This window comes from Nycticebus coucang, chromosome 5 (assembly GCF_027406575.1).
Source record: "Nycticebus coucang isolate mNycCou1 chromosome 5, mNycCou1.pri, whole genome shotgun sequence".
In the NCBI taxonomy this organism is placed as follows: domain Eukaryota; kingdom Metazoa; phylum Chordata; class Mammalia; order Primates; family Lorisidae; genus Nycticebus; species Nycticebus coucang.
In genome coordinates this window covers 54,136,392-54,159,106 of record NC_069784.1, presented here as the reverse complement: position 1 = coordinate 54,159,106, position 22,715 = coordinate 54,136,392, and the positions used below count along the sequence as shown (strand labels likewise).

Sequence of the window (22,715 nt, the reverse complement as noted above, 5' to 3'; positions counted from 1 at the left end):
TCACTTAAGCCTAAGAGTTTGAGGTTGCTGTGAGCTATCATGCTACAGAACTCTATAGAGGGCCACAAAGTGAAACTCTGTCTCAATTAACAACAACAAAAAAAGAGTACCATAACTTCTTCCTTGAGGGTTCAGACTTACAATTAAATTTATCTGGGGACAGGCTCGGCACCCATAGCTCAAGTGGCTAGGGTGCCAGCCGCATATACCAGAGCTAGTGGGTTCGAATACAGCCCGGGCCCAACAAACAACAATGACAACTACAACCAAAAAATAGCTGCATCTTGTGGGGGGCACCTGTAGTCCCAGCTACTTGGGAGGCTGAGGCAACAGAATTGCTTAAGCCCAAGAGTTTGAAGTTGCTGTGAGCTGTGATGCCACAGCACTCTACCCAGAGCTGAGACTGTGTCTCAAAAAAAAAAAAAAAATATATATATATTGATTGGGGGACAGATCAATTAGCAAACTTAACAGTGTACTTTAAACTCCTTCTCTGATGAGATGTTCTTGTTGGGGCTGAGAAACGATGTACAACTCAATAACATCATGTTATGGGAACCCTAGCACTGTGTGGGCCACCCCCAACAACCAAAAGCATGATATGAATACCACATGCACCACATAATATCCTAATCAGAAATTAGAGATATCAAGAGATACAGGTTACTAGAGGTCATATTGTCGTTTGCATTTAGCATGTAAGAATTCACTTGTTGGCGGCGCCTGTGGCTCAAAGGAGTAGGGCGCCAGCCCCATAGGCTGGAGGTGGTGCGTTCAAACCCAAACCCGGCCAAAAATCGCAAAAAAAAAAAAGCATTCACTTCTAAGTACTTAGCCAGGGTGAATGGTGGCAGGGCAGTGGCTCACACCTATAATCCTAGCGTTCTGGGAGGCTGAGATGGATGGATTGCTTGAGCCCAAGTTTGAGGTTGCTGTGAGAAATGATCTGATGGCACTCTATCCAGGGCAACAGAGTGAGACTTTGTCTCAAACAGACAAACAAACAAAAAAAGAATATCAGGGGTGAAGGCAAGTGCAACAACACCCCCTTTATGCTTAGGTTATATGTTCCAAGATGCCTATTGGATGTCTAAAAGTGCAATTGTTGTTAGCTGGAACCCATCTTTTTTTTTGAGACAGAGTCTCATTCTGTCCCCCTGGGTAAACTCTCGGGCTGAAGTGATCCTCTTGCCTTAGCCTCCTGACTAGTTGGGCATGTGTCCCAATGGTTGGCTAATTTTTCTATTTTTAGTAGAGACAGAGTCTTGGGCTTGGTCAGGCTGGTCTCAAACTCCTGAGCTAGGCAGTCCACCCACCTCAGCCTCTCAAGGTGCTGGGATTTTACAGACGTGAGCCACCGAGCCCAGCCAGGAACACATTTCTGTTCATAACCTCCACCCACAAATTTATGGCTTCTCCATCTTAACTAAGCACTTACCACACATTATGGCCACAATTTTTGCATTTGGGGTGCAAAAGCAAAACTAATACAAATTTATTTTTTCCTTCCTCAAAATTTCACATATAGAAGATTTAGACACTTGGATTTATTAATTAATTAACTTTTTTTTTGGAGACAGAGTCCCCTGTAGCCCTGGGTAGAGTGTGGTGACATCACAGCTCACGGCATCCTCCAACTCCTGGGCTCAAGCGATTCTCCTGCTTCTCTCTCCCACGTAGCTAGGACTACAGGTACCAGCCCACAACGCCTGGCTATTTTTTGGTTGGATTCGAACCTGCCAGCTCAGGTGTACATGGCTGGCGCTTTAGCCACTTGAGCCTCAGGCACTGAGCCTAAAGATAGAAAATTAAGATTCATTTTTACTGTTGATCTTAGCAACCTCAGCGTACAATTTTCTTTTCTTACCTTAGTAAATTAAGAACTTTTACTTTTTCACTTAAAGCCACTTTATGGATTCTCTTTGGTGTGTATGAATTGCCAACATCACCACTCTTGGGATTTGGGGCCATTATTAAGTAAAATAAGAGGTACTTGGCTTGGCACCCATATCTCAGTGAGTAAGGACGCCAGCCACATACACGTATGGTGGCGGGTTCAAGCCTGGCCCGGGCCTGCTAAACAATGACAATTGCAACCAAAAATAGCCAGGCGTTGTGGGGGGCGCCTGTAGTCCCAGCTACTTGGGAGGCTGAGGCAAGAGAATCGCTTCAGCCCAAGAGTTTGAGGTTGCTGTGAGCTGTGACACCACAGTACTCTACCCAGGGTGAAGTACTGAGACTATCTCAAAAAAAAAAAAAAGTTACTTGAAAGGAAGCACTGCTATACAGCAACAGTCAATCTGATAACAGAGCTTGCCCTAAGAGACTAAAAGCAGGTGAAAAGTGTAGAAACCCTGGACAAAGGCTCGGGTGGAGTACCACAAAAAATCATTACACTACTCAGAATGGCATACAATTTAAAACACACTAAGCAGTGATTTCTAGATTTTTACATCTATTACATTCAGACTGCACTTAACTGAAGAAAGAAAAACCACTATAAATATCAGGAAGAAATTTCATCATGGGTCAGAAAAATACCAATGAAGAAATGGAGTAAGTAGTATTATCTTCACAAAAATAATGAGAGAAGAACAAGAAGTTTGACTCTCCCTAAATTTGCTGGTGTTTGAAGCATTGAAATAGTCAATTGATTTAATCCCTGAATATAATTTATCCTATGCAATTATACACATATAGTAATAAATATAGTATCTATCCTACACATATATATTTCTGCTCGAGGCTCTCTATCAAATAATCATAAATACTGTAATTAATAAACAACTTCAAGGCTCAGCACCTGTAGCTCACTCAAGCAGCTAAGGTGCCAGCCACATATGCCAGAGCTGGCAGGTTAGAATCCAGCCCAGCTGCCCAGGCCTGCCAAACAACAATGACAATTACAACCAAAAAATAGCCGGGCATGTGGTGAGCACCTGTAGTCCCAGCTACTTGGGAGGCTGAGGTAAGAGAATTGCTTAAGCCAAGGAGTTGGAAGTTGCTGTGAGCTGTGACACCATAGCACTCTACCCAGGGCAACAGCTTGAGGCTCTGTCTCAAAAAAAAATACCAACTTCAAATATTTTCAAGCCTAATTTCATTTTATATACTAAATTTAGAACCTAAATCCCTAAATTAAAATGAATACAATATCGCGCCTCTAATCCTAGCACTCTGGAAGGCCGAAGCAGGTAGATTGCTTGAACTTACAAGTTCGAGACCAGACTGAGCAAGAGAGAGGCCTGTCTCTAAAAATAACCAAGTGTTGCGGTGGGCTTGCCTAGTCCCAGTTACTTGGGAGGCTGAGGCAAGAGGATCACTTGAGTCCAAGAGTTTGAGGTTGCTGTGAACTATGATGCCACAGCACTCTACCCAGGGCGACAAAGTGAGGCTGTCTCAAAATAAATAAATGAAATAGAATAAAATAAAATAAAATGACTAAAATAGACATCGAGTTGGGCCTGATGGCTACTGTAATCCCAACTACTCAGGAGGAATGCTTGAGGCCAGGAATCTGTGACGGATATGGGCAACACAGTGAGACCCTCATCTCTACAAAAACTAAAACAACTCAGCCAGGCATAGTGGTACAGGCCTGTAGTCCCAGCTAGTCTGGAGCCTAAGGTAAAAGGATCACTTGAGTTTGAGGTGACTCAACTAGGTGACAGACTGAAACCCTATCTTTTTTTTTTTTTTAATAGAGACAGAGTCTCACTTCATCTCCCACAGCTCACAGCAACCTCCAGCTCTTGGACTTAGGCGATTCTCTTGCCTCAGCCTCCCGAGTAGCTGGGACCACAGGCGCCCACCACAACGCCCGGCTATTTTTTTGTTGCAGTTGGCCTGGGCCAGGGTGAACCTGCCACCCCTGGTATATGGAGCCGGCGCCTTACCAACTGAGCCACAGGCACCACCCAAAACCCCACCTTTTTTTTTTTTTGTAGAGACAAGAGTCTCACTGTACCGCCCTCGGGTAGAGTGCGGTGGTGTCACCCAGCTCACAGCAACCTTTAACTCTTGGGCTTACGCGATTCTCTTGCCTCAGCCTCCCCAGCAGCTGGGACTACAGGCGCCTGCCACAACGCCCGGCTATTTTTTTGTTGCAGTTTGGCCAGGGCTGGGTTTGAACCCGCCAACCTCGGCATATGGGGCCAGCGCCCTACTCACTGAGCCACAGGCGCCGCCCATCTTTTTTTTTTTTTTAATTAAAAAATATATATTAAAAGAGCCACGTCTAAACTAAAAATTTCAAAGTAGTCTGTTAACATTCATAAAGTGTTTATCAACTAGCTTCTTAAAAGAATTTACTACTTGGACTATCAGTTAAATATTATTATATACAATCTAGAAATCTACTAAATTCAAATTACTTCAAATTCTAAACAGAAAATTGTTCAGTGTTATCGATTATCTAAACCAGTCAAAAGAAAATTAGAACCCAAATATCCACTAATAGGTGAGCTGGTTTATTAAATTCACAAAATCAATGTAATCATCATCAAATAGGAAGACGTGCAGACAAAAGAAAAATGGTTTAAATACTAAAAAAATACTAAAAGTGAAGAAAACAAAATACGGTACTAAAAGCTGCATCAACCTTGACTTTTATTCTCTTGACTCTTATAAGGTTCCCCTTATTTTCTATTTCTTTTTTTTAGACAGTCTCACTACGTCCCCCTGGGTAGAGTGCCATGGCATCACAGCTCACAGCAACCTCAAATTCTTGGGCTTAAGAGATTCTCTTGCCTCGGTCTCCCAAGTAATTGGGACTATAGTCCCTGCACAACACCCAGCTATTTTTTTTTGTTGTTGTCATTGTTGTTTGGCAGGCCCGGGCCGGGTTCCAACCTGGTTCCCTTGGTATATGTGGCTGGCGCCCTAGCCACTGAGCTACACGTGCCAAACTGGTTCCTCTTATTTTCTACATCTAGGTCCTGTCAAGTCAATCCTACCTCTTTGCTATAGTATGTCACTGCATTTAAAATACTGTTGTTTAGATCATGTACCATCTAGAAATTTAAAAAGTACTTCTACCAGGCATGGTGGCTCATACCTGTAACCCTAGCACTTTGAAAGGCTGAGGCCAGAGGATCACTTGAGCCCCGGAGTTCGAGGCTGCAGAGAACTATGATGATGCCACAACACTCCAGTGTGGACAACAGAGTGAGATCCTGTCACTAGGGAAAACAAAAAGAGTACTTCCAATTGATTGAATGAAACTATGAAATACAAGATACCTGGGTTGGTGCTCATGCCTCAGTGGTTAGAGCGCCAGCCACATACACCAGAGCTGGTGGGTTCGAACCCAGCCCAGGCCTGCTAAACTACAACAACAATAACAACAAAAAATAGCTGGGCGTTGTGGCAGGTGCCTGTAGTCCCAGCTACTTGGGAAGCTGAGGCAAGAAAATCGCTTAAGCCCAAGAGTTGGAGGTTGCTGTGAGCTGTGATGCCATAGTACCCTACTAAGGGTGACATGGTGAGACTCTGTCTCAAAAAAAAAAAATAGAAAAGTATCTGCTGCTTTCAAACATGGTAAAATGGGAACAAGGAGATTTTAGAATTGACAGAATACGTAACATCTAATTCATTTTCTCCTGCCCACGCCTTCAAGTACCTCACTGAAGTAACCCTAATTCTTTATCACTAGTACGACAAACCTCCAAATAACGAATCTCTGTCTCTGGTTTCACTACACTTCAATACATTCTTCAGAAAACTGGGAATTTGCCCCATAGATATGCTTACTCCTATTTACAAAGACCACCGTTGTACAAAGATACTCTTTGCAGCAGCACTGTTTTCAACAAAAGTCTGGAAATACCCCACAAGTCCATTAACAGGGGCTTGGTTAAATATATCAGTTACTACAATACAATGGAATAGTACATAGATTGAAAACAAAAACAGGGCAGAGCCCATGGCTCAGTGAGTAGGGTGCCGGCCCCATATAGCGAGGATGGTGGGTTCGAACCCAGCCCCAGCCAAACTGCAACAAAAAATAGCCAGGCGTTGTGGTAGGCGCCTGTAGTTCCAGCTACTCAGGAGGCTGAGGCACGAGAATCACCTAAGTCCCAAATTTAGAGGTTGCTGTAAACTGTGACAACATAGCACTCTACCAAGGGCAACAAAGTGAGACTCTGTCTCTAAGAAAAAAAGAAAAGAAAGAAAGAAAAAACAAAACAAAAAAACCCCAAGGATGTTCTATAGTTCATATGTAAAGATCTCCAATATATAAGGTAGCGGGGGGTGGGGATGGGGACAAAGTACAGTGGGTCTCACATGCTTCAGTATGTGTAAAAGAATAAATATATATTTTACATTCATAGAATTATCTGTAGGAGGACATATAAGAAACTGTTGGCTGGGTGCTATGGCTCACACTTACCATCCTAGCACCTCGGGAGGCCAAAGTGACTGCTTGAGAGCCAGGCATTCCAGACCAGCTGGAGCAAGAGTGAGACACTAATTGTCTCCACCATGAAAAAAAAAAAAAGAATCTAGCCAGGTGTGGTGGTACGCACCTGTAGTCTCAGCTTACTCAGGAGGCTGAGGCAGAGGATCACCTGAGCCCAAGGAGTTTAAGGTGACAGTGAGCTTAGGATGATGCCATTGCACTCTTGCGAGGATGACAGAGCAACACCCTGTCTCAAAAATAAAAAAAGGAAGGGAAAAGAAAGGAAAGGAGAAGGGGAAGAAATTGCTAATAGTGATGTCCCTAGGCAAGGAAACTAAGGGATCAAGACCCAGAGACAGTCATGATAGAGGAGCTGATTTTCTATTGTACATCTTTTGACACCTGCCTTGGGCATAAATTTACATACTCAAAATAATACATTAAATGGTCAGGTGTGGTAACTCATGCCTATAATCCTAGCAGTCTGGGAGGTGAAGGGGAGAGATCACTTGAGTTTAGGAGTCGAGACCAGCCTGACCAAGAGCAAGGCCAAATTAGCCAGGTGTGGTGGAGGGCACCTGTAGTCCCAGCCACTTCAGAGACTGAGGCAAGAGGATGGCTTGAACCCAGGAGTTTGAGGTTGCTGTGAGTCATGACACTACAGCACTCTAGTCTGGGCAACAGAGGGAGACTCTGTCACAAAAAAAGAAAAAGCCCTCTGGGAGGCGGAGGCAGGTGGATTGCCTGAGCTCACAGGTTCAAGACCAGACCTAGCCCGGGAGAGACCCTGCCTCTAAAAATAGCCAGGTATTGTGGCAGGCTCCCGTAGTGTCAGCTACTTGGGAGGCTGAGGCAAGAAAACCGCCTGAACCCTAGAGTTTGAGGTTTCTGTGAGATATGATGCCACTGCACTCTACCCAGGGCAACCAAGTGAGACTGTCCTTAAAAAAAAAAAAAAAAAAGAAGAAGAAGAAAAAGGAAAAAAAATTAAAATTAAAGAAAATACCCCAATGCTGCTACATTTATACCTTTCCTCAATAATGCTAAAACGCTGTACACAGATACTGTACTTTTCACTATTAAGTTGAAAATATCCATTTACTACCGATAAATGTCTCCTCACCAGACAACGAGCTCCTTGAGCAAAGTGGCTTTATACCACAAGGAATAAATAATACACAGTACATGTAATATATGTTTATAGTGGGCCAGGTAAGGTGGCTCATGCCTGTTATCCCAACACTTGGGAAGCTGAGGTGGGTAGATTGCCTGAGCACACGAGTTTGAGACTAGCCTGAGACAGAGTGAGACCTGTCTCTAAAAAATGGCTGGGCGTTGTGGCGGGCGCCTGTAGTCCCAGCTACCAGGAATGCTGAGGCAAGAGAATCGCTTAAGCCCAAGCGTTTGAGGTTGCTGTGGGCTCTGATGCCACCGCACTCTACCGAGGGTGATATAGTAAGAGTCTGTCAAAAAAAAAAAGAGAAATGTTTATAGTACCTGTCACAAAGCAAGTCAAATATTTCAGTTACAGTTGTTTTTTGATAGTTTTCCTTCCTTCTAAGCTAGTTATGTATCAAGTCGAGTACGAGGAGAGTCATTAGATTAAACTAATCAATTTAAATCAATGTATGTATAATGACAGCTTCTTCTCTTTAACTGTGGCCCCTGAAAATGGGGGGAAAAGAAGATTCTTTTAATTCCAGACCCTGGACTCCGCTGCACTGTTGCGGTTCCTAACATCTTTGAAGTGTTAAAACATCTAGACTGTCAATCAGAAGCCCATCCAGTCTGCAAAGTCCTACAGTTTTAAGACTGTTTTCTTTCCAACTGACCTCAGACGTTTAGTCTGCATGTACCCTGTTTTCCCGAAAATAAGACAGTGTCTTATTTTAAGGTGTGCTCCCAAAGATGTGCTAGGTCTTATTTTCGGAGGATGTCTTATTTTCGGTGAAAATAAGATAGTAATACTAAGTGTAGAGACTTATGTGTGTCACTTACACCTAATCACTATGCAGAATAGTAACTGCACGTATCATTCAATCAGCAAATGTTTTTTTTTTTTTTTTTGTAGAGACAGAGTCTCACTTTATGGCCCTTGGTAGAGTGCCGTGGCCTCACACAGCTCACAGCAACCTCCAACTCCTGGGCTTAAGCAATTCTCTTGCCTCAGCCTTCCGAGTAGCTGGGACTACAGGCGCCCGCCACAACGTCCGGCTATTTTTTGGTTGCAGTTTAGCTGGGGCTGGATTTGAACCCGCCACCCTCAGTATATGGGGCCAGCACCCTACCCACTGAGCCACAGGCACCACCCAACAAATGTTTTTTAAAAGTTGATTATGGGCGACACCTGTGGCTCAGTGGGTAGGGCGCTGGCCCCATATACCGAGGGTGACGGGTTCAAGCTCGGACCTGGCCAAACTGCAACAACAACAAAAAAATAGTTGGGCGTTGTGGCGGATACCTGTAGTAAGCAGTGTGACGCCACGGCACTCTACTGAGGGCGACAAAGTGAGACTTTGTCTCTACAAAAAAAAAAAAAAAAAAAAGAGAGATTATAACCCAAATTCTGTTTACGCAAGACTCAAATGTTGGTCAGATAGCCAAAGACTATGCTCATGGATTTAAATAAAAAAAGCGTTCATAGTATTACTTCCAACAAAAAATGCTCATACTCTCCTTTCATTTATTTGAATACTTATGTCAAAACCCACATCAAACTCCTGACCCTCAATGAAAGCTCTTGAAAGCCCTTCTTTTTTTCTTTGCTCTAAACTCATTTAACTTTCACTTGGCTAGACTTTTAACTTTTTTTTTTTTTTTGAGACAGAGTCACAATCTGTTGCCTTGGGTAGTGCCGGGACATCATAGCTCACAGCAACCTCAAATTCTCGAGCTCAAGTCATCTTCTTGCCTCAGCCTCCCAAATAGCTGGGACTACGAGCACCCAATGAGATGCCCAGCTAGTTTTTCTATTTTCAGTTGAGATGAGTTCTCCCTTTCTCAAGCAATCCACCTGCCTCCGCCTCCCACAGTGTTAGGATTACAGGTGTGTGCCACTGTGTCCAGCTGACTGTTAACTTTTTGAAAACAGAATATCTTCTATTTCTTTTTTATCTTCCTAGAACTATACACAAACTAGCCTTTTACAGTTTTTGGCCGGGGCCAGGTATGAACCCACCATCTTTGAGCCATAGGAGCCGCCCCACAAACTAGCCTTTTAATATATATATATATATATATATATTTTTTTTTTTTTTTTTTGGGTAGAGACAGAGTCTCACTTTATTGCCCTCGGTAGAGTGTTGTGGCATCACAGCTCACAGCAACCTCCAACTCCTGGGCTCAGGCAATTCTCTTGCCTTAGCCTCCCAAGTAGCTGCGACTACAGGCAACTGCCACAACACCCGGTTATTTTTTTGTTGCAGTTTGGCTGGGGCCGAGTTTGAACCCGCCACCCTCGTTATATGGGGCCGGCATCCCACCCATTGAGCCACAGGCACCGCCCTTAATATATATTTGTTGATGGACTATCCATTTAGGCTTACTTGTAACCAAAAAAAAGCACTTTTTTCCCTTTCATCTTCAATTAATATTATATTAGCAGGACTATTATTATTCAAATTAATGAAGGGAAACACTAGTGTGGTTGACATAAACAAAATCATTCCCCCAAATATATATATATATATATTTTTTTGTAGAGACAGAGTCTCACTTTATGGCCCTCGGTAGAGTGCCATGGCATCACACAGCTCACAGCAACTTCCAACTCCTGGGCTTAAGCGATTCTCTTGCCTCAGCCTCCCCAGTAGCTGGGACTACAGGCGCCCACCACAACGCCCAGCTATTTTTTGGTTGCAGTTCAGCCGGGGCCGGGTTTGAACCTGCCACCCTCGGTATATGGGGCCAGCGCCTTACCGACTGAGCCACAGGCGCCGCCCCCACCAAATATTTCTATTGTGCATTTAGAATACATCACATCAACTCTTTTACGAATATCTTGGTAATTACACTCTCAAGTTTATATCAAAATAATCTGCCTCAACCTTCATACCTTATACTTCTCTAGTAGGTAAGAAGAGATAATACAAAAATCAAGAAAAGAATAACTTGTAGGGCACCAGTGTCTCCAACCATTGGTCCAGCATCTGCTGAAACTACTGTCTCAGGTTCGTCCTTCCTTCTTTTGTCCCACTTCCCTTCTTCACCGCCACGTGGACGTCTCACCTGAGGACTATCAGAACTAATTAGTTTGAAAATGGAAAACTAAGAACCAACAGATTCTTCTCAGAATGCCAAACAATGTATTATCTCTGAGGAATTAATTGCAGAAGGAAAATGGGTCAAGCTTGAAAAAACAACTCACATGGATCCTGCTGGTAAAACGAGAACCCGGGAACAGTGAAGCGCACAACCAGGAAGGGACAGTCTGCTGATGGTGTAGTGGTTATCCCTGTGTTGCAGAGAACTTTTCATTACGAGTGAATCATTGTAATGAAACATTTCCAACCATGGATGAATAGCTACTGCCTGGAGTTCCCTGCAGGTCTCATAGATGATGACAAAAGCCCAGAAGCAGCTGCTCTCCAAGAGCTTGATGAGGAAATTGGCTACAAGGGTGATGTTGTTGAATGTTCTCCAGCTGTCTGTATGGACCCAGGTTTGTCAAACTACCATACACGTTGTGATGGTAACCGTTAATGGAGATGATGCAGAAAATGTGCGACCCAAGCCAAAGCCAGGGGTGGAGAATTTGTGGAAGTAATTTCTTTACCAAAGAATGACCCGGTGAAGAGAACTGATACTCTGGCAGCTACAGAGCATCTCACAGTGGATGCCAGAGTCTATTCCTACGCTCTGCTGCTGCTGAAACATGCAAACATGAAGCCTGTCCAAGTGCCCTTCCTGAAATTTAAAGGCCACAGACAATACAGGCCATGTTTTTATAAACAAGACTACCAGGCCTTCTCCACACTTAAGGAGAAGTGTATTTAATGTAGTTTAATGTATTTAACGTAGTTAAATGTAACATAGTTTAATGTAAATTCAAAATTAGCTTTTTCAGAAAATAAAGGCATCACAGAATGCCAAAAGAAAAAAAAAAAAAAAAGCATAACTTGTGACTGGGAACGGTGGCTCACACCTATAATCCCAGCACTCTGGGAGGCCAAAGTGGGAGAATCCGTTGAGCTCAGGAGCTTAAGACCCCGTCTCTACTGAAATAGAAAAAGAAAAATTAGCCTGGCGTTGTAGTGGGTGCCTGTGGTCCTAGCTACTTGGGAGGCTAAGGCAAAAGGATAGCTTGAACCCAGGAGCTTGAGGTTGCTGTGAACTAGGCAGCCACCACAGAACTCTATCTGGGGCCATAAAAGGAATAACTCTATTCTGTTCTCATTAAAAGGAATAACGTGGGAGAAAACAGCATCTTTTTTTTTTTTTTTTTTGTAGTTTTTGGCCGGGGCTGGGTTTGAACCCACCACCCCCGGCATATGGGACCGGCGTCCTACTCCTTTGAGCCACAGGTGCCGCCCCAAGAGAGAAAACAGTATTTTAACAAGGATATTATTTGACTTCTTTTCTTTTTTTGAGACAGAGTCTCAGTTTGTCCCCCGCGGTAGAGTGCTATGGCGTCACAGCTCACAGCAACCTCTAACTCTTGGGCTCAAGTGATCCTCTTGCCTCAGCCTCCCAAGCAGCTGGGACTACAGGCGCCCATCACAACACCCAGCTATTTTTAGAGATGGGTTCTGGCTCTTGCTAGGGCTGGTCTCCAGCCTGTGAGCTTAGGCAAGCTACTCTCCTCAGCCTCACAGAGGGCTAGATTATAGGCATGAGCCACTGTGCCTGGCATCAACATTTCAATAGCAACATTACCACCATATGTGTATAGTCCATCTAAGACCAGAAATTACAAAAGTATATATTTACAAAAACTTAGAAGAATTTTCCATAAAATTCTTATAATATAATGTCAGCTAACCTGTTTTCACTTTTAGATACTGTGCTCTGATTTTTGTCTCTATTTATCTAATATATGAAGAAATTTTCCAAGAAAACAGTATGGCCTGGTACATTAGTTCCTAAATTCTGGCTTTGGACAGTAATGAAATTTCCCTGGTTTGTTGACAATGAAAAAAAAAATGCAGCTTATTTATTCTAAAGCAAAATGTATACAAATTAAAAGTTTTTTAATTATTTTCTTTCTACTTCCCTGGTCATTAAAATATCTTTACAAAGGGCGGCGCCTGTGGCTCAAGGAGTAGGGCGCCGGTCCCATATGCTGGAGGTGGCGGGTTCAAACCCAGCCCTGGCCAAAAACCACAAAAAAAAAAAAAAAACCCCTTTACAAAACAAGGTACATTTTAATGTCCTCAATTAGCAAAGCAATAATAAACAATCCCCTTTCAGCACCCTCAGTTTTTATATTTTCTTTCTTTTCTTTTTTTAAAGACAGAGTTTCACTTTATCACTCTAGGTAGAGTGCCATAGTGTCACAGCTCACAGCAACCTCCAGCGCCTGGGCTTGGGCAATTTCTCTTGCATCGGTCTCCCAAGTAGCTGGGACTACAGGCACCTGCCACAGTGTCTATTTTTTGTTGCAGTTTGGCCGGGGCCAGGTTCGAACCTGCCACCCTCAGCATATGGGGCCAGAGCCCTATCCACTGAGCCATAGGCACCGCCCAGTTTTTATTTTCTGACATGAATTGTCCCATGTCTAGAAACTACTCCTACTGTGTATCTCCTCCCACCTGAATTCACTGTGCGAACTAAAGGCCAAAGACCTAGATAAGCATTAGTCACCACTTCCCTATTTTATGTCTTTCACCCTGTCATTGCTAATAGTTATGTCTGCATTTGTTCTGGATTCTGGTTTGGTTTGGTTTTTTACAACCATCTATATTCTTCCCGTTAGTCCCTCTCATTTTTACTGGGAACAGGTAACCACACAAATCTGGGTCACTAATGCCAGGATAAAGTTAGATCACTACTTAAGTTGAGTTTTCCTTGGGACAGTGCCTGTGACTCAAAGGAGTAGGGCGTGGGCGCCATATGCAGGAGGTGGCGGGTTCAAACCCAGCCCCGGCCAGAAAAACTGCAAAAAAAAAAAAAGATGAATTTTCCTAAGACTGCTACCAAAATATCTGGCTGGCATCAAGTATGCTGTGGAAAGGATCCATACAGCTTCCTTTTTTTGGCCTTTACTCCACTGTTAGTAGCAAGTGCTGTACTTCTTAGATATTGGCCACAATAATTAAGGCCAGGGAGAGGGAGCAAAAGAGGAAACAAAAACATCAAGAAAATACTGCAAAACATAAATAACTAAGAAAGGAATGAACAGGTTCTGCAACCAGAGGAAAATCATGTGGAGAAGTAAGCAGCTTTGGAAGTACCTGCAGGGCTTTTTCTTTTTTTTTTTTTTTTTGTAGAGACACAGTCTTACTTTACTGCCCTCGGTAGAGTGCCGTGGCGTCACACGGCTCACAGCAACCTCCAGCTCTTGGGCTTAAGTGATTCTCTTGCCTCAGCCTCCCGAGTAGCTGGGACTACAGGCGCCCGCCACAACGCCCGACTATTTTTTTGTTGTTGCAGTTTGGCCGGGGCTGGGTTTGAACCCACCATCCTCGGCATATGGCGCCGGCGCCCTACTCACTGAGCCACAGGAGCCGCCCCTGCAGGGCTTTTTCTTTGGATTTCTTTTTTTGAGACAGAGCCTCAAGCTGTTGACCTAGGTAGAGTGCTGTAACATCACAGCTCACAGCAACCTCCCACTCCTGGGCTCAAGCGAGTCTCCTGCTTCCACCTCCCAAGTAGCTGGGACTACAGGCACCCGGCTATTTTTTGGTTGCGGCCATCATCGTTGTTTGATGGGCCCAGGCTGGATGCAAACCCGCCAGCTCAGGTGTATGTGGCTGGTGCCTTAGCCACTTGAGCCACAGGTGCCAAGCCTTCTTTGGATTTCTTTTTTTCTTTTCTTTGTAGAGACAGAGTTTCACTTTATTGCCCTCGGTAGAGTGCCGTGGCATCACACAGCTCACGCAACCTCGAACTCCTGGGCTTAGGCGATTCTCCTGCCTCAGCCTCCCGAGTAGCTGGGACTACAGGCGCCCGCCACAACGCCCGGCCATTTTTTTGTTGCAGTTTGGCCGGGGCTGGGTTTGAACCTGCCACCCTCGGCATATGGGGCCGGTGCCCTGCTCACTGAGCACAGGCACCGCCCTTCTTTGGATTTCTTAATAGAATTATTTACTGAATGAAATCTAACCAATGGAAGAACCATGTTACTTCTTTTTTTTTTTTTGAGACAGACCCTACTATGTCGCCTTCGGAAGAGTGCTGTGACATCTTGACATCGCAGCTCACAGCAACCTCCAAATCTTGGGCTTTAGCAATTCTCTTGCCTCAGGCTCTTGAGTAGCTGGGACTACAGGTGCCCGCCATAATGCCCGGCTATTTTTTGGTTGTAGTTGTCACTGTTGTTTGGAAGACCCGGCCTGGGTTCCAAATTGCCAGCTCTGGTGTATGTGGCTGGTGCCCTAGCCGCTGAGCTACAGGGGGCAAGCCAGAACTATGTTACTTTTGACCTCAATACTGAATAACTTTTAGGCGTGGGTATAGAAGTTTGTTAGTATTCATTAACAGTTACTGTAAATTAACATTTCTTAGGTACAAATTCTTTACAACTGATTTAGTCATTTGCCCATTAGCAGTTTACATACTGAAATGAGAACATGCTGTGGAGAAAAATGACTGGATTATGAACTCTATTCAAATGGACAAAGGAAATTAAGAACGTAAAAGTCATAATTGGTGGGACCACACCTACGGTACATCTTACAAGGGTACATGTGAAACTTACTAAATGTAGAATATAAACATCTTAACACAATAACTAAGAAAATGCCAGGAAAACTATGTTAACCAGTGTGATGAAAATTTGTCAAATGGTATATAAAACCAGTGTATGGCGAAAAAATAAATAAATAAAAATAAAAAGAATGTAAAAGAATTGTCCTCTCTGAGATGAAAAGTGTTTGGCTTAGAAGAGATACAGTATATTAACTGCATCTTTTATCATTATTGCTTACCTCTTACAATAGAATAATTCCGGCTTTTTCAGAGCAACGAGTACCTCTACTTTCTGCATTTTTCTGATTTTAGCCTTCAGACAACTGGTAATTACCAAGACATTGTGCATTTTTTAAACCTAATTTTATAAAAAATTCTCTTATGCTGACAATGCAGTATACCACCTACAAGATATAATAATTTTTGACCTTAAGAACACTCCATTTTTCCGAGGGTGGTAAAAGTGAGGTCTCTACCAAAAAAAAAAAAAGAACACTCTGTTTTCTTAGAGATGACTTCAGAAGAGTAACACTATAATTTATAGCCTGCAGTAAAAATGTCAAACATTGTAGTACCTTAGAACCAGTTTACTCTTGTGCTAAGTAGAACTGTTAAAACGTTATATCAGATAATTTGCTGATTATATAGATATCGCTTTTGTTTTTATTCCACTTTCTATTTTAACTTAGGTGGCAGTGATGTCCACTACTTTTTGGTTCAAAGTGCAAATAAAATCTCACATTGCTTTTAGAACTTTTAAAAAGTAACAGTTAAGTCAGATTTTTTTTTTTTTGTAGAGACAGAGTCTCACTGTACCGCCCTCGGGTAGAGTGCCGTGGCGTCACACGGCTCACAGCAACTTCTAACTCTTGGGCTTACGCGATTCTCTTGCCTCAGCCTCCCGAGCAGCTGGGACTACAGGCGCCCGCCACAACGCCCAGCTATTTTTTTGTTGTTGCAGTTTGGCCGGGGCTGGGTTTGAACCCACCACCTTCGGCATATGGGGCCGGTGCCCTACTCACTGAGCCACAGGCGCCGCCCTAAGTCAGATTTTTTTTAAGTGGGAAAGAAAGACTTAAAATTTGGAAACTTTTTTCTTCGAGACAGAGTCTCACCATGTTGCCCTCGGTAGAGTACTGTATCGTCACAGCTCGCAGCAACCTCAAACTCTTGCTTGGGCTCAAGCGATTCTCTTGAAGCCTTCCAAGTAGATGGGACTACAGGCACTTGCCACAATGCCGGGCTATTCTTTTTTTTTTTTTTTTTTTTTTTTAGAGACAGAGTCTCACTGTACCGCCCTTGGGTAGAGTGCCGTGGCGTCACACGGCTCACAGCAACCTCTAACTCTTGGGCTTACGCGATTCTCTTGCCTCAGCCTCCCGAGCAGCTGGGACTACAGGCGCCCGCCACAACGCCCGGCTATTTTTTGGTTGCCGTTTGGCCGGGGCTGGGTTTGAACCCGCCACCCTCGGCATATGGGGCCGGCGCCCTACTCACTGAGCCACAGACGCTGGTTAAGGGGCCCGGGGCCAGGTTCAAACCAGCCCCCTTCAGTGTATGTGGCTGGCGCTGTAACCACTGTACTATTGGCGCTGAGCCAAAATTTGGAAACATGTGATGGGCATATTAGTAATTAGAGGAAAAAGATATATTATGTCAAGATGATAATGTGCTATAATTAGAAGTGATTATTCTTTCAGTTAAGGAGTATAAATGGACCCTTTTACTAGTAAACATGGCTTTTATAAATATATAATCCAGTAATTCCACTGTCAGTATTTAACAGCTTATTAATGTTTTCTGCAAAGGAGTATGAATTTTAAATTACAAATAACTGTCAAATAGCCATAATTTTAAAATGACACTAAATATTGAAATAAATTTGATACTTTTTTGTAAAAAAGTCTTCAGTTTTTTTTCTTCATGGGAGAGTAACAATTTAAGATGTGTTAGGCAAATCAGAATTTCAATTATAGCTAAGCATACTTATCAAAGTTTAGGACAGGGCAATCTACCCAGGGCAAAAGCTTGAGACTGTCTCAAACACAACAACAACAAAAAAAATAGAACTAGTAAGCCAAATAGATCTACAGAGTCTAGTTTCTGGAAAAATAAGTTAAAATATACCTAAAATGTGTTTGGTATTCTGCAATTAAGTAGCTAATGGAAAGAATTTATATACAAAAGTGTATGTTTAGGATATATATTTTTTCTTGCATACATGTACATATAAATGTATACATTTCTTTTACTTATGGTAACATTGTAGAATAAAATTATTGAAAGGAAAGTTATTATAATTCTTAGTTATCTACTAAAGGTATGTTTACCCCAGGTTTGCATCTACAGGGGCCTGGCTAGAGCAGTATCATATTATTACCCTTACTAAAAAAGCTATTAGGAAGAGAAAAAAGAACGGGGTGGGAAAGAATTGAAACAAAAACAAAAAAATAAATCTATGGTTTCATTGGTTCTCTTGTAACAATTTCAAAGTATTGGGCGGTGCCTGTGGGGAGTAGGGTGCTGGCCCCATATACCAGGGGTGGCGGTCCGCCTGTAGTCCCAGCTACTGGGAGGCTGAGGCAAGAGAATCACTTAAGCCCAGGAGTTTGAGGTTGCTATGAGCTGAAGCCAAGGCACACTCTATGGGAGAAGACAGAAGACAAAGTGAGACTCTGTCTCAAAAAAACAAAAAAAAGTTTTTTCAAAGTATTTATTTGGCTAAAAGTCTGTATTTTTTTTTTCTTTTTGTTTTTGACAAGAGTTTTACTTTGTTGCCCTCGTGGAGTGCCTCGGCCTCAGCTCACAGCAACATCAGTTTCTTGAGCCCAAGTTATCCTCTTGCCTCAGCCTCCCAAGTAGCTGGGACTATAGGCACCCACCAAAACAACCTGGCTATTTTTAGAGACAGGGTCTCACTCTTCTCATGCTGGTCTCAAACCCATAAGCTCAAGCAATCCACTCAAAGAGTAAAAGTCCATGCTTTTTATGTCAGATTAATGTGAGGGAACAATTAGGTTACAATGTTTGCATTTGTTCAGAAGAGATCCTGTTGTAGCCTGTTGTAGTTGGGTCATACTCTTTTTTTTCTTTTTGTAGAGACAGAGCCTCACTTTACCACCCTTGGGTACCTTGGGTACCGCCCATGACATCACACGGCTCACAGCAACCTCCAGCTTTTGGGCTTACGCGATTCTCTTGTCTCAGCCTCCCGAGCAGCTGGGACTACAGGCGCCTGCCACAATGCCCGGGTATTTTTTGGTTGCAGTTTGGTTGAGGCCGGGCTTGAACCCGCTACCCTTGGTATATGGGGCCGGCGCCCTACTCACTGAGCCACAGGCGCCACCCCATATAATCTTATATTGTGGGAGCACATCCGTCCCTCTCTCTCTTCCCGTCTGTGCTTTTTTGTTTATTTTTAGTTTGTTGTTTTGTTTGAATTTTGACACACAGTCTCACTCTGTCACCCTAAATAGAGTGTGATGGGGTCACAGCTCACAGCAATCTCAAACTCCTGGGCTCAAGCAATCCTTGCTTCAGCCTTCCAAGAAGCTGGGACAACAGGTGAGCGCGAACACAACTAGTTAGTTTTCTTTTCTTTTTTTTTTTTTTTTTGCAGTTTTTGGCTGGGGCTGGGTTTGAACCCGCCACCTCTGGCATATGGGGCCAGCGCCCTACTCCTTTGAGCCACAGGTACCGCCTTTATTTTCTATTTAAAAAAACAAAAACAAAAAAAAAAATTTTTTTCTCTCTTTTTTTTTTTTTTTTGGCTTAGCACCTTGTGGCTCAAAGTGGCTAAGATGCCCAGCCACATACATCCGAGCTGGTGGATTCAAATCCAGCCCAGGCCCACCAAACAATGACGGCTGCAACCAAAAAACAGCTGGGCGTTGTGACGGGCGCCTGTAGTCCCAGCTACTTGGGAGGCTGAGGCAAGAAAATGGCTTAAGCCCAGGAGTTGGAGGTTGCTGTGAGCTGTATGATGCCACGGCACTCTACCGAGGGCCATAAAGTAAGACTCTGTCTCTACAAAAAAAAAAAAAAAAACACATTTACTATTATGCAAAATATTATTTTCAAAAAATTGGCTACTTATTTGTGTTTCTGAAGTTCTGAGAACTAAATGAAATCAATTACATTTTCATGGCTGTTTTGGGGGAAAAAAAGAAACAAGCTACTCCCCAGGTTGCTGGTAACAAATATTTTACCAAAAAATAAATAAAAATAAGACCTATAATATAGAATAAATGCTCAATAGACACGCTCTCCTGAATATAAATTATACAAGACTTTTTTTTTTTTTTGAGACAGTGTCTCACTATGTCTTCCTCGGTAGAGTGCTGTAGCGTCACAACTCACAGCAACATCAAACTCTTGGGCTTAAGCAATTCTCTTGCCTCAGCCTCCCAAGAAGTGAGACTCTGTCTCTAAAAATATATATACATAGAAAAAAAAAAAGAAAAGTCATTATGTAAGGAAATAAGCCAATCACAAATTGATAGATACTTTGATCCTATTTCCATGAGATATCTAGAGTAGTCAAATTCATATAGAAAGTAGAACGGAGGTTGCCAGGAGCTGAGGGACTAGAGAATTATTATTTTTTTTTAGAGACAGAGTCTCACTTTGTCGCTTTTGGTAAAGTACCATGGCATCACAGCTCACAGCAACCTCCAGCTCTTGGGCTTAGGCAATTGACTCCCTTGCCTCAGCCTCCCGAGTAGCTGGGACCAGAAGCACCCACCACAACACCGGCTATTTTTTTGTTATTGTTGCAGTTTGGCCGCAGCTGGGTTTGAACCCACCACCCTTGGCATATGGGGCCGGAGCCCTACTCACTGAGTCACAGGCACCGCCAGGGACTAGAAAATTATTATTTAATGGATATAGAATTTCAATTTGGGAAGATGAAAAAAGTTGTGGAGATGGACGATGATTATTGCATAATAAATGTTTATAATGCCACTGTGCTATACATTTAAAAAATGGTTAAAATAGTAAATTATGGGCCAGGCACAGTAGCTCATGCTTATTAATCCCAGCATTCTGGAAGGCTGAGGAAGGTGCTTGAGCTCAGGAGTTCGAGACCAGCCTGAGTAGGAGACCCCTACCTCCACTAAAAATAGACGAAGTACCCAGGGGTCTTAGCAGGTGACAATTGTTCCAGCTAGTTGGGAGGCTAAAGCAAGAGGATCACTTGAGCCCAAGAGTTTGATGTTACTGTGAGCTATGAGGCTGTGGCATTCTACCTAGGGTGACAGAGTGAGACTCTGAATCCAAAAAATAAATAAATTTTGTGTATTTCACCACAATTTCATAAAAAACCGTTAATAGGCTCGGTGCCCGTAGCTCAGTGGTTAGGGTGACAGCCACATATACCAGGGCTGGCAGTTCGAACCCGACCTGGGCCTGCTAAACAAACAAACCAAAAAATAGCCGGGCGTTGTTGCAGGCACCTGTAGTCCCAGCTACTTGGGAGGCTGAGGCAAGAGAATCACTTAAGCCTAAGAGTCTGAGATTGGTGTGAGCTGGGACGCCACAGAACTCTACTGAGGGCTACATAGTGAGACTCTGTCTCCAAAAAAGAAAAGAAAAATTAATAAACATATATGTGGAGTTGTGTTCGTAGCTGCCACTGTGCCACCACACCTAATACCAGCGCAGCCTCTAGTCTGGAACCCCAGCCAAAGAAGAAGGGGGGTAAGTAAGGAGGTCTTTATACCATGGCTTGTACAGACTGCCGGCAAATACACTGGTCGTAAAGCATCCAGGAAGCAACTGTCTGCAAAAGCCACTCGCAAGAGCACCCTCTACTGGAGGGATGAAGAAACCTCATTGCCACAGGCCTGGTACTGTGGTACTCCACAAAATTAGACATTATCAGAAGTCCACTGAACTTCTGATTGCCAAACTTCCTTTCCAGCGTTTGGTGTGAGAAATTGCTCAGGACTTTAAGACAGATCTGCACTTCTAGAGCACAGCTATTGGTGCTTTGCAGAAGGCAAGTGAGGACTATCTGGTTGGCCTGTTTGAAGACTCCAACCTGTGTGTTATCCATGCCACAACAAGTAACAATTAAGCCTAGATATCCACTTAGCATGGTACATACGCGCAGAACATGCTTAAGAGTCCATTATGACAGGAAAACATTTCATTATCAAAAAACACCAAAATTCTCTTCTTCCTATCATGGGTAGTTCTGAATGTTAGATTTTTTCCCCCCATGGGGTCAAAAGATACTTAAGTATATGATTGTGACTGAAAAAACAGGGGACAAAAATCAGGTATTGACAGTTTTTCCTTTTTTGAAACAGAGTCTATGTCACCCTGGGTAGAGTATCCTGGTGTCACAGCTCACAGCAACCTCAAATTCTAGAGCTTATGTGATTCTCAGCTCCCCGAGTAGCTGGGACTACAGGTGTCTGCCACAACGCCCAGCTATTTTTTTTTTTGCAGTTGTCATTGTTGTTTTAGCTGGCCTGGGCTGGGATCAAACCAGCCACCCTTGGTGCATGTGGCTGGCGCCATAACCACTGTGCACCGTTGGGAGCCATTTTCCATTTTCGTTTGTGTGTGATTTTTAATACAAATGCAGGGATATGCTGCATTAATGTGAGTCAAAATGTTTCAGTGAACAAGTTTTGGCAGTTCAACTATTATTATTATTATTATTTTTTTTTTTTTTTTGTAGAGACAGAGTCTCACCTTATCACCCTCGGTAGAGTGCCGTTGCGTCACACAGCTCACAGCAACCTCCAAATCCTTGGGCTTAGGCGATTCTCTTGACTCAGCCTCCCAAGTAGCCGGGACTACAGGCGCCCGCCACAACGACCGGCTATTTTTTTTTTTGTTGTTGTTGCAGTTCGGCTGGGGCTGGGTTTGAACCCGCCACCCTCAGCATATGGGGCCGGCACCCTACCCGCTGAGCCACAGGCACCGCCCTGCAGTTCAACTTTTAAAATTATAAATAAATCTGTTAGTAACTGGGACTACAGGCACCCCACCACAACACCCGGCCATTTTTTTGTTGCAGTTTGGCCAGGGCCAGGTTTGAACCCACCACCCATGGTATATGGGGCTGGTGCCCTATCCACTCAGCCACAGGCACCACCCCAGAATTTGGTTTTTTTTTTTTTGTAGAGACAGAGTCTCACTTTATGGCCCTCGGTAGAGTGCCGTGGCCTCACACAGCTCACAGCAACCTCCAACTCCTGGGCTTAAGCGATTCTCTTGCCTCAGCCTCCCGAGTAGCTGGGACTACAGGCGCCCGCCACAACGTCCGGCTATTTTTTGGTTGCAGTTTGGCCGGGGCCGGGTTTGAACCCGCCACCCTCGGTATATGGGGCTGGCGCCCTACTGACTGAGCCACAGGCGCCACCCGAATTTGGATTTTTTTAAAGCAAATAAATTTCTTATTGACGGCAACTAAATGGTGTTTGTAGCATTTTTATCATACAGTAGATTCCAT

At 43.5% G+C, this 22,715-nt stretch overlaps 1 protein-coding gene and 1 pseudogene across 4 annotated transcripts in view; one reads left to right on the top strand and one right to left on the bottom strand.

Moving 5' to 3' along the window:
- RPRD2 (regulation of nuclear pre-mRNA domain containing 2) overlaps positions 1-22,715 on the bottom strand; it is a 98,464-nt gene that overhangs the window by 51,765 nt on the left and 23,984 nt on the right. The gene's annotated exons all lie outside the window — the stretch shown is intronic.
- LOC128586427 (ADP-sugar pyrophosphatase-like) lies at positions 10,388-11,395 on the top strand (annotated as a pseudogene).